We start from the raw sequence: 17,632 nt of genomic DNA, 5'->3' as shown, positions 1-17,632 counted from the left end.
CTGATCTGGTGAGTTCCTCTCTGTGCCCCTCTGGTGGTCCCCCCAATCTTGGGGGCAGCGGTTCCCTGTTTCCTCATGTCTCCTGAAATCCCAGAAGAGCTGTTGGTGTGTCAGCCCCTGAGCTGTTGGCGCCCCAGCTCTTGTGTATGGGACCAGAGACCCGACTGGTGTTCCTTTCTCTTCCCTCTTAGAATTTCCGTCTCCGCGTCCATTACCCAGGTGTTCCAGCGCGTTGCCTGCTTTCCCATCAGGGCCTTAGCATATTGATCAGATTTGGTAGAACCCCTGGTCCCGTAAATAATCCCAGTGCCCTGCCATGTCTGTTCTCCTGCGGTTCGGTCTCTTCAGCTGAGTTTTTCATCTTGTGACTTCCTGGTGAAAGGTGTGTTTGGTGACTTGGGGGAAAGGCAGTGTCATAAAGAGGCCACAGTGATGGAGAGGAATGGGGAACCCTCCTGTGGTCCTAGGATGATCTTAGTCTTTGGGGAGCTGTCCCCCTGAACTGTGAGCTTTACCAGCGCCTCTCAGGTGCCCCCTTCCTGGGACAGGGTGGGTGGGTGGGGGTGTGGAGCTGGTCTTTCCTCCCCGCGTGGAACGTTAGAGCCAGCTGCAGTCGGGTGTCCCCAGCCCCAGGCGGGTCCTGCGCTGGTCAGGCTGTTCTCCGGAGGGCAGCCTTGGTTAGAACCACGGAAGGCTCCAGCACATTTCAAAATGGCTCCTTTCCTCCCCTGTGCTGAAGTGGGGGCCTTGGCTCTGGCGGTTACTGAGCACATGGCCAGGCTCCTGGAGGTAAATCTCCCCCATGACTGGGTGCCCAGGAGGTTTGAACTCAGACCTGTCCTCAGTGAACCCGACATTGCAGTAGACTTTCCCCACTCACACTGCTCACTGCAGACATTACCACTCTGGTTGTTTGTGACTCTCTAGCCACCTGTCTGTCCCCCAAGTTCTGGGACAGTGGTTTTCCCTGGGATCTCACTTCTCTGAAGGATCTAAGAAGAGTAAAATGTGTGATCAAACAATATGATGAATGTTTAAATATATATATATATATATATATATATATATATATATATATATATTACAGTAAAAGACACATTGCCATTAATCCCCCTCAAAATACTGCCTGTCTCTTAAAACACACTTATGCCATCATTCATGACACTTTCTGAAGCAGTTCTGGACGTCCTCTTTTGTGAGTGTCTACTTCATCCTCCATCATGACAATGCTCTGTGTCACACATCGCTTCTGGTACGGAAATTTCTGTCAAATAAAAATATACAGTGTGTCCTCATCCACCTTATTCACTGGATCTGGCACTGTGCGACTTCTGGCTCTTCCCCAAAGTCAAATATTTGCTTCTACAGTAATAAGAAATAATACACACTTAGGGAGTTTCAAAGCAACCATGTCTATGTAAAGAATGTAGGATCTACAATAAAACTCAGCATTTAAATTCCAACACAGACCCTTGTGAACGCAATTACCTAAGAAGTTAATACCTTGATAACTCTAAAAGACTCCATGCAAATTATCAACCAATAGACCCAACTTTTACCCTAGAACTATCTCATGTTAGTTACTTGAATATTTAGTTCAATGACTAACTTGAGTTACCAAATTTGCCTTCTCTACTGTATGTTTCTTTACACAAAATATTTTGTGCTCTTGGAAAATTAAAATTGAAAAATACTTTTGCAAAGTTTTCTTCTTTCATGAATAATTTTATGATAAAAAGAGTGGAGGATGAATTTTAAAAAGTATTCATGTGACAATCCATTCTACTTTTAACGTTGATTTTGTTCTTTGAGATTCCCAGCTTGATTTATTAAAGAATGTTAACTCATATAGATATACCCAATACTTAAGAAAAAGATCAATTTGGCTTTATATATTCCTAAAGGTCTCTCTTACAGCCCCAGTTTATCATTTCTTAGAACAAAATTAAGTATTATCGTTTAAAATCAAGAGTATTGGAAAAATGTCCATGTGAAAACTGAATTCTATCATTGATTTTGTCTTATATATGGAATATATATAAAAATATTGTGAGCAATAATATAACATTGCAATAAATGAAAATGTTCTTTCCTTTACAAGTTTGATGCGATAATTGGGAGAAATATAATTACACAACTATTTTATTTCAAAGCAGACTTGTCTCGATAGCACAGATTATAAGAATTGTCATAATATGGCTTTCCACAAAGCCATATTGTGGAAAACTACTAAAGAATTAGTTAAAAGAGAGTGAGACACGAATCAAAGAGGATAGAAAAATGGACATTTTTAATAACACCAACCGCTGTCATGTATCTTGGATTCCTACTCTTGGAAGGATTCTTCTTTTCTTGTGAAAAATGAAATGAACATTTTCATTTATTTATGAAATCATTCAAAAGCAATGAATGGTACCTTCTCTCTTCCAGGCAATTTTGTCCCATGTAGAGAACGATGGACAAGAAGTCATCTCTGCTTTCCCAAAACTCAGGTGAGGACTTAGGTAAGGACTTGTCTTGCAAACTTTCATAATTTCTAACACATAATTCTCATGTTGAGTGTTTGCACATTAGATTGTCTTGATCAATCGTAATGCTGAAAACAGTTCATAAAGCTGAACGTTAGGTTTGAAAATGTGTTCTAAGGAAAGTGTGGAATCGGGGCCCAAGATCCATGAGAGCTGAGAGAGGGGCAGGCACGTGCTGAGACCCCTTCTCAGAGGTAAGTGTTCTCTGAGGTGGTGACAACTTTTCCGGCTGTGTTTGAGAACCCTGAGCAGAGCTTTTGACAGGCCTGATTAATACAAATAAGAGTTTAGAGTCTAGTAAGGGGTAAGGTCTCTGACAAAACACCCAAGGTGTTAGCTGGGCCCCTCGCAGTATAGGTGAGCTGGACATACAATAACTTTTCAGGGTCAAAAGCCTAGGTTTAAATATCTCAATTTATTTTTGAATTAAAGTAATGAAGCAAAACAGGTGTCTCTAAACTAGGTACCTGTCAGAAGAAAGGAAAATGATACTGGGATGCAAATAGTTCCATAGCAAGTTTCAATTACTAATACAACTTTTCATGTAAAGCATGCAGTGCAATCAAATCATCTCACTCATGTAGAGGATGAATCATGACAGAGTAATGAGGAAAAAAATAAAGGCGGTGGAAACATGACTCTTTCTGTTAGGATTAATCAGATACCTCAAGATTATTCAAGCCATGAAAATACAAAATTGAAATTTTAAGGAAGATCTGGCAATTATAAAAATAATTAAATGGAGACCTTGGAAATGATTAAAAAATACAATAAAATAAATTCAGTAATGCAAAGGGAATTTCACTTCTGCTTGGGATGCAGATAGATATGTTCCCCTCTTGCTTTTATGGTAAGAGAAAGAATTAAGATAAAGTGGTGGCTGCATGAAGTCTTGGCACTGACTGCGGGGGCGGGCCTTTCACAGGAGAGTGGCAGGCGATCATAGGGCAGACACCGAGTCTGCCCGGCAGACAAGGAGACTCCTGCCAAAGACAGCAAGGTCACCGCGTGTAGAACAGGCGAGTGAGATATAAAAGGCAGCGTGGCACTGGCCCACCACGCACACAGCAGTGTTTTGCTTGGCATAACAATCCTTCATGCCCTTTTAAAATGTTTGCAGAGATAATGGAAGTAAGTGTAGCACTGATAAACAGAAAGCAACTCCAGACATTGTGCCTGCGATGTCTGAATGCAACGATCTTCTGGAAGGCCACCTCTCTCCAAGCATCAGTGTCACGCACCAGTAGACATACCTTTAGGCTATTACAGTAAAAGCAGTGTCATTTTATGAATTTGATGAACAATATTTCCATACATCCAAGAAACTCAGTGAATCCTACATCCTACAAACATTCAAGATAATCAAACAATGTATCGAAAGTACTGAAAGAAAATAAGTCAACCTAAAAGTCAAAACCTCCTTCAAAATTTAAGGTAGAATAAAGACATTTTCAGACAAAGAAGAGCCGAGGGCATTAATTACCAGCAAAACTGTACTACAGGACATTTTAGAAAAAAAATATGAGGTAAAATTCTTTGGGCTGCAAAGATAGCATATCAGTAGGAAACTCAGATATTTAGGAAAAACTGAAAAGCAGCAAAAACATTGCAGGAGAAAATGAATACAGACAACTCAAAAGTTTATAGTTTTATTGAAACACATTTGCCTGTTTAAAAACGGGGACCTCCTTCCAATAGTCGATTTCAGGAGTTCCAGTTAATTAATATCTGACTGCAGCCTCAATGGACAGCACACATTGCTTTCAAAATTCCCAACAAACAGAGGCCGTGAGAGATATAAATGGTTGTTCAGTTTCTAATGTGAAATGTTACACAGCAATTGATAACTAACACCTATCTTTGGTGATGGTGACTTTTGTTTTTCCTTTGAAATATCACTTTTTTTCTTATCACACCAGGTAGGACTTCTTTTATAATGTTGGATATAAGTTGCAAGAAGGGAAAACCTTGTCTTATTCCCAATTTCAGGATAAGTCATTTCACCATGAAGTAGGGTGTTTTCTGTCATGTATACACTTTATTGTATTATGGAAATGTTCTTTATCCCTAGTTTGCTAAGAAGTTTGAAAAAATAAATAGATGTTGAATTACCTTTGTTCTTCATCCATTAAAATGTTCACTTAATTTCTTTTTTACTGGTAAAGGTAAATGTCATAGATTTTCAAATATGAAACTTCCCTTGCATTCCTAGAATAAGCCCACTCATTTATGGTGAATTGACCTTTCTATACTTCAACACAATTGAATTTGAAAAATTGTATAGAGATTTTGCCTCCGTGCTTTTAAGAGTGACTAATCAGTGATTTTCCTTTTCTCCTGCATTGTCTTTGCCAGTTATTAAGCTTTTGTTGGCCACACAAATTGGGTTGAGGAGTGGGCCTGATATTTGTATTAATAGAAGGATATGAGTGGGACTGGCATTATTCTTTCCTAAATGTTCAATGGAATTTCCTGGTAAAGTCATCTGAGCCTGGGCCTTTCTCTGGTGGAAGGTTTCCATTTCGAATTACCTAATATTCAGTTAGTTTCAGTGTGGGTGTGCTCTGGTTAATTATTCCAGTTTTTGTCTTTACACTGTCTTTATTTTTTTCTTTTTAAGTAATGTGACATTGGATAAAGAATTTGAGTTTGGCAATTGTATCATTTCAGCACTGACACAAGCCTCAAGACCAAAATAAAAGAGAATTAGGGACAAATAGATTCTATCTGGGGAGGAAATTTTCCTCTTTGGAAGATAAAGGAAATGAAGTCACATATGCAGTAAAGCAAGATTTCAGATGGCCAAATTCTTGAGCAGAGACCAGACATGGAATGAGATACTAGTAATGATGGGGACAAAGAAAACACTAAAGGTGATCTACTATCATCCCCTTCTTTTAAGGACAAAGAAAATAACATCAGAGTAATAAAATAACTTTTTAGATTTCATGGAGCTTGTTAGTGGAGCCCATCCCCTTAAATTCATAATCTGAATTGAAAACAGTCAGTACACCATTGTGTTCAATAAGATGAGTCCGTCAGTAAAGTGGGGGTAGCAGACATGAATCCAGCAAGGAAAATATCAATGTGAATCAGGATAATCCACTGGCCACAGTGCTGGGAGCTCTTACTAATGTTTTTGTCCAAAATCCCTGTAGGGAAACACATATCGAGGTCACAAGGTGTATGCATCTGGCCTCATGTCCTATTCACACATTTTTAAACAACTCTGGCATAAAAAGTATTGACATCTTTGGACTTCTCAGTTGGTCATACTAGCAAACTGCAAAAGCAAAAACATATAAAAAATAAATGACTCTGATTCTAAATAGTGCCAAGGAATTCAAGTAGCTGGAAATAAGCAACTATTCTTTGTAATGGCTTTAAATGATAATGTCCTGGGCATTGAATACCTTTTACAGCTCCATCATGATTTCCATTCATCTTGGAGTAGTTATGTGTCAATATTACAATAAAAAGGGAACATATGACTTTCTGGGGTGAAGTTTTAAGAAGTGAATTGAGGTTTGCTGACACGAGTACTATAATATGTTTGTAGACGCACCAAGTATGTCAGTTGAAGGGCAGGTTCTAAGTATTGAATCGTGTCTCTCCCCAAATTCATATATTTAAGACCTCACCCTGTACTGTGTGACCTTTCGGGAAATAATTAGGGTTACACGAGGTCATAGCAGAGGGACCCTCATCTGAAAGGACTGGTGTCCTTAGAGGAAGAAACACCGGAGCCCTCTCTCTGCATATGGCCATGTGAGGACACAGGCAGTGGCCGTCTGCAAGCCAGGGAGGGAGGCCTCACAGAACCCAGCCCTGCCAGCAGCTTGATGGCGGATTGCAGCCTCAGACTGTGAGAAATTGTCTAAGGGATTTTTGTGTGGCCGCCCTAGCAGACTAACACACTAGGCTCGTCACAAATGAGTGCCACATGGTGGGGAGCTGTGTCCAGAGGTGGCACTGTCAGTCTAGCTATTAGCGGTACTGTTACCTGTGGAGAAGGACGGCAGGAGACAAGCCTGGACCACAGCACTGGAGCTGCGTGGGGAGTGAAAGATCCATGCATGGGTGCTTCAGGCGCAAACAGGAAAGTGTGCTTCTCGTGTGTGTTCATTAAAATCTTTAGGGGTCTCTTTCCAGGAGTAGAAAACAACCCATAAATCAGTGGGTGTTTATTACAACTTTTTATAGTGAGCCTTAGAAATAACCACACAATGGTGCGACAGGAGAATGTAGGTGGCACCGGAAAAATGGGGCGGAAATGGTCACTGTACTCAATAAAGATAATGCTTTTCTGTTCACAGTTACAGAGGTGTTTCAATGAAAATTTGACATTGCCATTCCTTGTAGGAATGAAAAATAGCAATTACCAAACCGAGCTATGTAGTAAGCAAGCACGTATGTTTTTTAAATTTCTTTGTGAACCAGAGAGGCCAGTTCTGGACAGCATCCAGAGACTGGCGGCACTAACTACATACAGAACCCGCCCTTCATTACGCGCAGGTGTTCACAGAGGCAGCCTTTTTAGCATATGGACTCTGAGTTTCCAAGTGTTCCAACAACAAGGGTACTGATACTGTCAAACAAAAGAAGGACATAAGTGTGTGTTGTTTGTTAAAGTCACACATCATTTCACGAATGGATAAATCTCATTGAGAGAATGGTGAGCATGTAAACAAAACATGGGACTGGGCAAAGCAGGCTTTCTGGAAGCCATTCCACCACAGGCTTTCAGCCAGGGGTCGCTCAGCTGACCAGTCAGAACGCCCGTAGCAATGGTGCTGGACACAAAAGCACCGCCGTTCTTAGAGGTCCGTGCTCTTTTCCACATTGATCAGCTCTTGCTACCTGGCTGGAAGCACAAATGACAAGAGCTGACAAAACTGCCAAAAAGAGAGCGACAAGGAGTTAGCGAGAGCACGGGGGTGACATATGAAGATATGTATAGCTGTAGGTGAATTACATTGGTGTCAGATCAATAATGCCAGAGGGGAAAGAAAAACAAAACCAAAAACAAAAAACAAGAAAGGGACAAAAAGGTAGGACCTGACTTTTTCTGCAGCACACAAGTTATGGTTAAAAGCCAGGTCCAAAAGAAAGCAGAGTGCTTTTATGCAAAGGAGGTATTAGATCAGCAGATGGAGGTTAATTTAATATGCGGCAAAGAGGTTTGTTAGAGAAATGTGTTAGCAGTCAGATTTCTAAGGCGATTATCCTTTCACTAAAAGGGAAAAACTGGGCAACAATTACATGTTTTTTGTTTGTTTCTGATGTATAGACAGGGAGGAGAGAAAGGTAAACGTATTTCATTGAATGAGTGGAAGACATTATTTACCAGATAAAAATAAACACTGTGGAAAAATATTTACATTTATGATGAAAATTGCCCTATGATAATGAACTTTGAATTCAACGTGATGAGACTGGTTTTCATGATTTGCATGTTTTTATTGGTTGGGACCTAGAGAGCGAGGAGTAGCACCACTCTAGCCTTATTGGTGAGACGTTTGTGTGCCAGAGGATAGCAAACAAATCTGACCTCAGCTCAGGGGCCTTCTGTCTCAGCGGGGTCCCCGGGGTCCAGTGGGGCGGGCCTTGTCGAGAGAGCCCTTTGAAGGGGTCTGTCCTGGTCAGGGGCCTCCGCGTCTCGTCTTGTTATGCACACATCGTATGTGTAGGAAGCAAGTGTCTTGTTTCCTTTCTTCTCTTTCTCCATCATCATGGCACATAAGATGCACTGACTTTGTATCCTAGTGTTTAAGTTACGGGACATCAGGCCACATCACCCAAGGACTTGACCTCTTCTGTGAAGAGGCTGATGTGTCTTCAGGTGCACACAGTGTAACTGCGTCATGTGAGGCAGAATTAGGAACTGTTAGGGTCTTTATTGGGATATTAAGGATGGCTGTCAGAGATGAGCATGGTGCCAATTGCCTAGGGGTGAACTTGTGATGGTTAGTGTTGTGTGTCAACTTGACCTGGCGGCAGAATACCCAAATGTCTGGTTACACATCATTTCTGGGTGTGTCTATGAGGGTGTTTCAGGGAGAGGTGAGCCCTTGAAAGTGGACTAAGTAAAGCAGATTGCCCTCCCCAGGGAAAGTGGGCATCATCCAACACATGGAGGACCCAAACAGAACGAAAGATGAAAAAAGGTGGAATTCTTTCTCTCTGCCTGACTGCTTGTCTGTCTTCTCTTGCCCTTGTCAGGAACTCACCTCGTTGGTGCTTCTGGTTCTCAGGCCTTCAGACTCAAACTGAAATTGTACCACTGGCTGTCCTGCGTCTCCAGCTCCTGAGAAGAGAGCAGACAGTGGGACTTCCCAGCCTCCATAACCATGTGAGTCAATTCCTTATGTTAAACATCATGTGTAGTGGAAGTACATATGCATATATATTCTGTGGGTTGTTTCTCTGGAGCTCACTGCCCAGTACAGTGTTTGTGAGGATGTGTGTGCGTGTGATGAGGGAGAGGGAGAGGGAGAGACACGGTGACAGCAAGGATCTATAAACAGACCAAGGTTTAACAATAGATGTATTTAAAACTTAAAAGGAAAAAAGTATGTTTTTGCTCCTTATTTTCCCAAGGTTTAGAGTATAACATAGACTATTATCAGAAAAGTAAAACTTTCATTTTAAAAAGAAACGTTGGAAAAAGATACATTTTCCTGAGAAACTTAAACGATGATAATATTGTGCAAAAGATAAACTCTATATACCACCCATCCTTGTGGAGAAATGAACTGTTAAGAGTACTATATCCTAAATAGTTAGAAAATATTGTGTCATCTCTATTCAAATCGCTTCCTTCAAAGACAAGGAATCAATTAATAAGAGTTCTGTATAAAAACATGAAAGTGTGTTGAATTTTTGTCACATGCTTTTTCTGCACCTTTGAAATGCTAATGTGATTTTTATCCTTCAGTCTGTTAAAGTGTATCATGTTGATTGATTTGCTTGTGTCAAACCATCCTTGCAATCCAGGAGTAAACCCAGTTGATTGGGGTGTGAAATCCTCTTACCCTCCCTATTGGAAGGGTCGTGCTGAACTCGATTTGCTAACATTTTGTGGATGATTTTTGTGTCTGTGTTCATTGGGGTTATGGCCTGTGCTTTTGCTTTTTTTGTGGTGTTTGTGTCTGGCTTTGGTATCAGGGTGATGATGGTGTTACAGATGAGTGTGGAAGCATTCCCTTTTCTGTCCTTTCAGAAGCGTTTAAAAAGGGTTGGCATTAATTCTTCAAACATTTGTAGATAGAATTCCTGTGGAATTGTCTGGTTTGGGCTCTCCTGTGTGAAGAGGTTTTTCCATTCAGTCTCCTGGTTTGTTATTGTTCTGTCCAGGCTTTCCAGTTCATCGTGGTTCAGTCTTGGTAGGTTGTATGTTTCTAGGAATTTTTCCATTTCTTTTAGGTTGTCCAGTTGTTGGTGTATAATTATTAACAACAGTGCATTATAATCTTTATTTTTTATTTTTGTGGCATCAGTTATAATATCTCCTCTTTAATTTCCAGTTTAATTTGAGTATTTTTTCTTTTTTTCCCTTGGTTAGTATAGCTAAGGGTTTGCTGATTTTATTTAAAAAAGAAACAAACGACTCTTAATTTGGTCAGTTTTTTTCTATTGTTTTTCTGGTCACTATTTCATTTATTTCTGCCCTAATCTTTATTATTTTCTTCCTTCTTTTTTAATTCCTTGAGGTGATAAAGTGGGTTTGGTGTTTTGAGATGTTTCTTATTTTTTCAATGTACGTGTTTATCACTATAAACCTCCCTTTTAAAACTTCTTTTGTTGCATCGCATAAGTTTTGGTATGTTATGTTTTCTTTTTTTTTTTGTTTGTCTTGAGATATAAACAGACTGATGTATCAAGGCTTCCAGGAGCTAATGTAGTAATGCAATGAAATTTGTTAATTCTTTTACTAATCAGTTTATTTGGAAGACCTGCATATAACTGCATATGTACCCAATTATATACCCCATTGTATTGGCTGAGTTGAGCCTTTGTTCAAATGTCAGAAACTTGGGTACATAGAAAACAAAGAAGTTTTGTTTGTAAATATCTAACGTATCAAAAAAAACAAACAAAAAACATGTTTCAATATCTTAGATTTTTTATAATTACTTTTTTTTTCTTGATGGAAAACAACCTGGGTTCTTGTAAAAGTGGTTTTAAGGAGCCAGGCTTTGACCTTCCCTAGAAAGTCGGGTTTTACATGAAACAAGCAATGTGGGTTTGGGCTGTGAATGTGTTTTACAGGAGTCAACGGGCCCCTGCCACTGGACAGGGAAGGACTCCTATAATATTCCAGATTTAAGACCTGGATTATATGCTTAAGTACTTGTTACACTCTCACATACCTGTCTACATTTGAAATAATAAAACCGAAAGTTTGTGGGCTCCCACTTCCAATCCCGATAGAGTGACAGGTCAGGACTTACATTCCTGCTGAACGTGACTAGACCACTGGGCAAAATACATGAAAAACGTATTGGTAGATATTAGACCGCAGATAGCAGACTGCTGTGAGCCTCCCCTCACCTTGCTGGACGACACATTCCAGGCCAGGGAGCAGGGGTGGGGATTCCCCACTATGTAACTTAACTAGGAAAAGGTGAAATGTTAAACATTAATTTGTGGGTGCTTGCATATTTGGGCCTGGATGGCAGGCCAGGACTGCTCTCCAGCTGGAGAAACTACAGCAGTTAGGTGTCTGCACCTCGGGATGCTGGTGAGGGGGCTGTCCTGTCAAACTGGGCCAACGGCATCTGAGTTTGCAATGGTCAGTTGTTTGCTCTTACGTCAGAAAACAAAAATAAATAACGTGTTTGTATATAGACATCTGAACTCACCACGCAAATGTTCAGGTAAAAAACAAAAACAAAAAAAACTGACACCAGGGTAAAATACTGAGATTTTTACCCCTCCACTGACGATGCCAGAGACGATATCGCACAGTAAGAGTACAATAGAGAAAAAAGCAGCTGCGTGCTTTTCCACAGCAGTTTCTGAGATGGGATGGGTGCCCTTGTAAAGAGGTGACAGGACCAGAGCTGCCTCCTGTCCCCGCCGTGGGAGGGCCCAAGAGAAGGCAGCTTCCCCCGAGTCAGAAGGAGCCTCCCCAAGTCCCCCGCCGTGCTGGCACCCTGATCGCAGCCTTCCAGCTCCCAGTACTGTGAGAACAGTGTTTGTAGTCTAAGCCGCTCGGTCTGTGGTGCTCTGCAGTGGCAGCCTGACCTCCAACAATCTAGTAAAGTAAACATGAGTTCGCCAGTGCTAACTCCAACTCTAGTCCAGAAACACAGGGATCGTGCTACACTTCTCTTTATGCTAATCTGCAAGCCTCACTCCAGCACTGATAAACCTGGCTCCCGCCATATGCCATCCGTGCCCTTTTCTTTGAAATGTCCGTGGAGATCCACGGTGATTTCAGAATTTCTATAGCACCCCCGCTGTGGAAAGCACTTTTCCAGCGAAAGTGCAGTACCCGCGTGCTATCGCCTTCGCCTTACTGCTCCAACCTCTGCTCACTGCCCTCTTTATTTCTGCCCATCCCCTTCAGTGATGTGTCACACATCTGCAACATCGTTAGATTCCCTTGTCACAGGCTGCATTCCGTCCTGCGGTCCCCCATCTCATAATTGATTGTTGAAATTGGCATACATACTGTTCACTCTTTGGGCTGTAGCTTTGCTGTGAGTCTTGACAAATACGTAGTTTCATTCATGTGTCACGAGGGTATCAAATGGAATGGTCCTGGGAAGTCCTGCCTTCCACCTCCTCCCACAGGTACCTGGTGACTGCTCATCTGTGTCCTTCTCTAGTTTCGCCTTGTCCAGAAGGACACATACATGGAATCATAAACTATTGGCCATTAGAAACTGCCTTGTTTCACTTAGTAATATTCAGACTGAGGCCGTTCCTTCTCATTGCTCAATAAAGCTCCATTCCATGAATATGCCACAGTTTATCCATTCACCCATTAAAGGGCACCACTGTTGTTTTCAGTTTTCCTAAGTGCAAACAAAACTTCCATAAACATCTGTTTGTCGGTTTGGTGCAGGCATGCATTTTCGAATGACTTAGGTAAATCCTTAGGAATGCCACTGCTGAGACGTATGGTGTAAACACTTAGCATTACATCAAACTGCCAAGCTGCCTTCCAAACGGCCGTATTATTTTGCCTTCCCACCAGCAATGAATGAGGGTCCCTGTCACTCCTACCCGTGCCCATAATTGGATGACACTCATTCTCTTAGTTCTTTTCATTTGCAGTCCCCTAATGACAAATGATTTTGAACATCTTTTCATGTATTTACTTGTCATCTGTATATCTTCTTTGATGAGAGGTCTGTTCAGATCGTTTGCTCATTTTTAATTGTTTTTTTCTCCTTATTGTTCACCTTAAGAGTATTTTTTTATATTCTGGATACAAGTCCTTTATCATCATTTGCACATATTTCCTCCCTATCTGTGGCTTGCCTTTTTAATCTCTTCACAGTATTTTTTGCAGAGCAGAAGTTTAATTTCAGTAAAGTCCAAATTATCACTTTTTCTTTTTCAGGATTATGCTTTTGGTTTTATAACTGAAAACTCATCAACAAATCCAAGGTCACATAGATTATCTCCTGTGTTTTCCAGATGTTTTATACTTTTGCATTTGACACAATGAAAGCTATTAGGTCTATGTATCTGGATTATTTTACTATTTTGTTTTATTTTTTGCATGCAGATGTCCACATGTCCCAGTGCCATTGGTTAAAAAGACAGTCCTTTCTCATTGAATTGCCTCTGTATCTTTGTCCCAAACCAGTTACGTATGTGTAGGTTGTTCTCTGGAGCCTCTCTTCTGTCCCATTCATCAATGTGTCTATTCTTTAACTGATGCCATATTTTCTGATTGTATTATCTTTACAGTGATGCTTAAATCAAGTAATGTGAGCATCATTATTTTTGCTCATGGTCCAGTTCTCAAATTTTGCATCATAACTGAAACTAAACCCTTTATTTTATGCATACACTGGATCATGCTTTAATATGGCCCCATTCGGGTAGGACCTCTGCCCCTGTAGTACCTTTCTCCCTCAGAGAGTTGAAATCCTTCCCATAATCCTGTGTTGAGTGATGAAATTATGGTACCTGCGGATGGACTTCTTCCTAATATCATCACAGTATTTATTGACCCTGGACTTTCTAACTTCAGGTTGTACATGCCTATCGTAATATGTCTCTTAGAAATATTTAGTTAATACTCAAAAATGTTCCTTAGTAGAAAATTGTTATTCTACTTCAAAAAAAACCCCCCAAACACACCAGTGTTTCTTAGAATCAAAAAGAGATGTTTAAACAGCTCTTAATTGGCAAAGTAAAATATTCTATGGGTCCATTTTTTGTTACCCAAGGTTGTGTTACAATTTAGCTGGCTAGTAAGAATCACTGGGTGAGAGATGAATTAGCATTGAAAAGCATAGTTTGCTGTTGTAGCCGGAAAGACTTTCACATTTACTTAATTCTTCAAAAAAGCACGAATTATTTCAGGATAAAACCAACACAATATAAAACAGTATAGAATATAATATTCTATAAGTATAAAACACTATAAAACAAAAAGATGTAAACAAAACCAGAGTACCTTCACTTGCATTATTTGTAAAATTATAGGTCTGTTTTGTTAACAGAAAAAATGGGATTTCTTGTGGCTTTGGGATCTTTATTCTAAAATATGTCTGCTTTGCTTTTAAGATGTGGTTCTTTTTTGTCCCCTTTACCAGTTGTGTGAAAACGCAATTTTCATTCTGTCCCTTTGTAACGTTCTCAGTGACTTTGGTGGCAAGGATCAGAAAGACAATAACATCAAACAGTGGCGAGCCAAGGAAATGCACACAGGAGATGGATTTCTGCTGTCTTGTGTCCTAGGCTATGCCTGAAACTCCTTCATAGGGACTGTGAAGTAGGCGAACCACCAGGATGAATGCAAATCATGACTTCCACAAAAGTGACATCCATTGGTGCATGCATTCTCTGGAAGGGAGCTTGTGAGAAAGGGAGCGTGTTAGGGGCACTGTAGTCATTTTCTTGTCAGGAAGAAGTGGTACTATCTACAGCCCTAGACAACATGCTGTAGGCTTAGGTTTCCAAGGTATTTGTCTTTTATGATGCTGTCTGAGACGAGTTTCAAAAAATTCAAAAGTGATTGCCATCTGCCACCTAAATCTATAGAGAAAAAAATTGGAGATCAGTAATTAACTATTTCTAGACACACCACTTGAGAGCTTTCCTGTCTAGTTCAACCTTCAAACTTTACTTCTGGATTCAACCTATCAAACCTGGCTTCTCACAGCCTCTGTTTGAAGCAGAAACTTGTAACACGTCCATGTCACTTAGTGCCATGTGCTCTGCCACGATCAAACAGAATTCAGCAAGAGCGAAAAGATGTGTAGAGTCATTTAGCAATGGCCATTTTAGCAGCTTAACAAATGTTTGTTCAATAAATGACGATAAAAAAAAAAATCAACAGCCTCATTTTCCATCATATTTTATGGATATCCAATGCTCCATCCATAGCAAACTTGAGTAACAGATTTGCACACAAGTCCTAACACCATGTCCATTGGTGCTAAAAGACAGTTATGACAGTCTCCTCCGGGCATTATGCTAGTGCTCATCGCCAAAAGCCATCACTTTAAAAAACACATCGATTGTTTTACACTCCTAAGAGAAAATTTTATTTTACCTACCTCTTTTCTCTATTTTACATTATTTAAAAGTATCGGGAAATGTCATATTAATCATAAACTTAAAAAAAATTTATTCATTTAGAAAACAGAATTTGTATCATAGACACAAGGAGGGGTATGCTTAAAAGTGCTGCATCTTTACGTATTCTCAGTGAGTAGGGTTAGAGCGCAGAGCAAACACTCTAGGAATGAGTTTCCATCAATAGGTCCTACATTCATCATTTAGAGCAAGATTTCACACCTACATGAGTCTATCCTTGCCTTAGCAGAAGATAACTTAAATAAACTCTCTAGATATGTGAAGCCAAAACAGCAGGGTACATCACCTCATCCGATACCTGACGTTATACATCAGTGCGTGGCCGTTTGAACTGTGTAACATTTAGACCTGACATTGAAGAACACCCCAGTCCCCTGTGTCCTTTCCAGAGCTTTAGTGGCTGGCTGGCTGGCTGGTGTCCTGGCAACAAGACGCCTCATCCTGAGGTAGACCATCCAAGTTGCGATCCTGCTTTGCTGTCTCCTTACTCTTTCACTCTGGCCATTTGCTGTTCCCTGTGGGCCTCAGTTTCCCCATCTTCAAAGTGGAGGAAATGGCACTTCCCTCCAAGAACTGTTATGAGAATAAAGTGAGCTCAGCCATCTCTAAGGGACTGAGCGGAGTGGCAGGCCAGGGGACGCTTGTTCTCCGTGGGGTGACTCAGGTGGCCTTCTGTCTGCAGCATGCCTAGCAATGATTCCACCAGGCTCAGCAGGGGACCGTTTTGCTTGACTATTACCTGCTTGCACATTCAATGGACAGAATGATACCATCGAACTCTGAAGTCCAAGTCTTGGAGAAATAGGTCTGAGAATCTTGTGTGGAGAGATGAGGTGTAATCAATTCCTCCATATGACCTGAGAGCAGAAATCAATTTTGTGTCAGGAATTAAGGAACTTTCAGAATCTCAGATTAAATTTAAACATTTTTTTTTCCATCCAAGTTCATTAATAATCCATTTTAAAACTTATTTGCCTGGGGAAATTTTCACAAGAAGGCTGTTTCTAAATGAGTGTTTGTTACATCATCCAGCAGCGTTCTTAGATGGGGAAATTCAGTAATAGTCCACAAGGATTAAACAGAAGCATAGGGGTGTTGAAAGTAATAAGCTTCTTACTGAATGAAAGGGTCCTTTTCATCCAGAGAAAGGACAGTACAATACAGAATGGTGGTCTGCTAAAGATTTGCTAATATTACTTGGGCAATTATATTTCAATTTTTGAATGTTTCTAATAATTGTTATTTACTTTCAAGCAATTAAATAACAAGGAATGAATGTTTTATTGCCAGACTTTGGATATTTAAATTAATCACATAAACTAGCTATACATAAAGAAATATTAATCTCCTTCAGCATAATATTTTGCAGCACAATTTAAAGGAGCAGAATGCAAGCAGACTAGAAATAAAGGAAAAAGAACTGCACAGGACTTTCACGTTCAGAAAAATGCTTAAATTACTCTAGTGTTTTATGGCTCTTAGGTCTACAACATAATACTTTGAAGCGAATGTTAACACTTAAAATAACTATAAGAATCTTTCCTTTTCTGCAGAAATAGAAAGGAAATATTGGCATCTCCAATGGGTATTAAAGTAATTTTTATTTGTATTTATGGAAGTTTGATTACTTTTGGTCAGAAAGCTGATGAATAGTTAAGATACTGTCAGATCTTCCATCTCTGTTAGCACTGAAACATAATATAATGCTATAATGATCATTTATTCCTTTTCATGTGACTTTAACTTTTAAGTATAATTTTATATTCAGACAGCTAGAGCGTGAAGGCATTTTGGAAGCCCCATAGCAATCATGAGAGGGAATGGGTCTATGAAAGATGAAGCAGGTCTTTTGAGGAAGCCGTCAAGCATATGCCTCCGGCTAACTGGAACATTCCTACCAGGACCGCACAGACGTAATCACAGCAGCATTGTTTTCCACCTACAGAAAACCAAAACCGTATAGGGTGGGTTTTCTATTACATTCCGTGTCACATAATTAGACAACCAAAGGGAACAAAGGAAATCACAGTCAGGAAATACAATAGTGCAACTGTAATGTTACAACTCGCAATGGCATTTTTGTACTTCTGCCCCTTCCACAAATAGTATTTCATGCAGAAGCCAAAATGGCTCCTTTCAAACAATGCTCAAAGGGTCTTCCTATCTGTCTTAGGCCAAACTTGGACCTCCCTACCTCCACCTACAAGTCCTTCCATGAAGAGCCCCCTGCCGGCCTCTCCTTCCTCCGCTCTGTCACCCTGGGTCCCACAGTGGATTCTTCCCTCTTGCTTCTCAGCATGAGAGCTTGCTGTGCA

The 17,632-nt window shown here is 40.3% G+C and overlaps 1 long non-coding RNA gene across 4 annotated transcripts in view; it reads left to right on the top strand.

Moving 5' to 3' along the window:
* The window catches only part of LOC141572769 (uncharacterized), a 168,822-nt gene that overhangs the window by 65,174 nt on the left and 86,016 nt on the right, over nucleotides 1-17,632 (top strand). For all 4 annotated transcript variants that reach the window (XR_012498267.1, XR_012498264.1, XR_012498265.1 and 1 more), the window contains 2 exons: nucleotides 2,431-2,492; nucleotides 8,751-8,880. This is a non-coding gene — a long non-coding RNA (uncharacterized LOC141572769). The remainder of the gene's footprint in view (nucleotides 1-2,430; nucleotides 2,493-8,750; nucleotides 8,881-17,632) is intronic.

This window comes from Rhinolophus sinicus, linkage group LG07, assembly GCF_036562045.2.
Source record: "Rhinolophus sinicus isolate RSC01 linkage group LG07, ASM3656204v1, whole genome shotgun sequence".
Classification (NCBI taxonomy): Eukaryota; Metazoa; Chordata; class Mammalia; order Chiroptera; family Rhinolophidae; genus Rhinolophus; species Rhinolophus sinicus.
The sequence above is the reverse complement of the archived record's forward strand: the minus strand, read 5'-3'. Positions and strand labels throughout refer to the sequence as shown.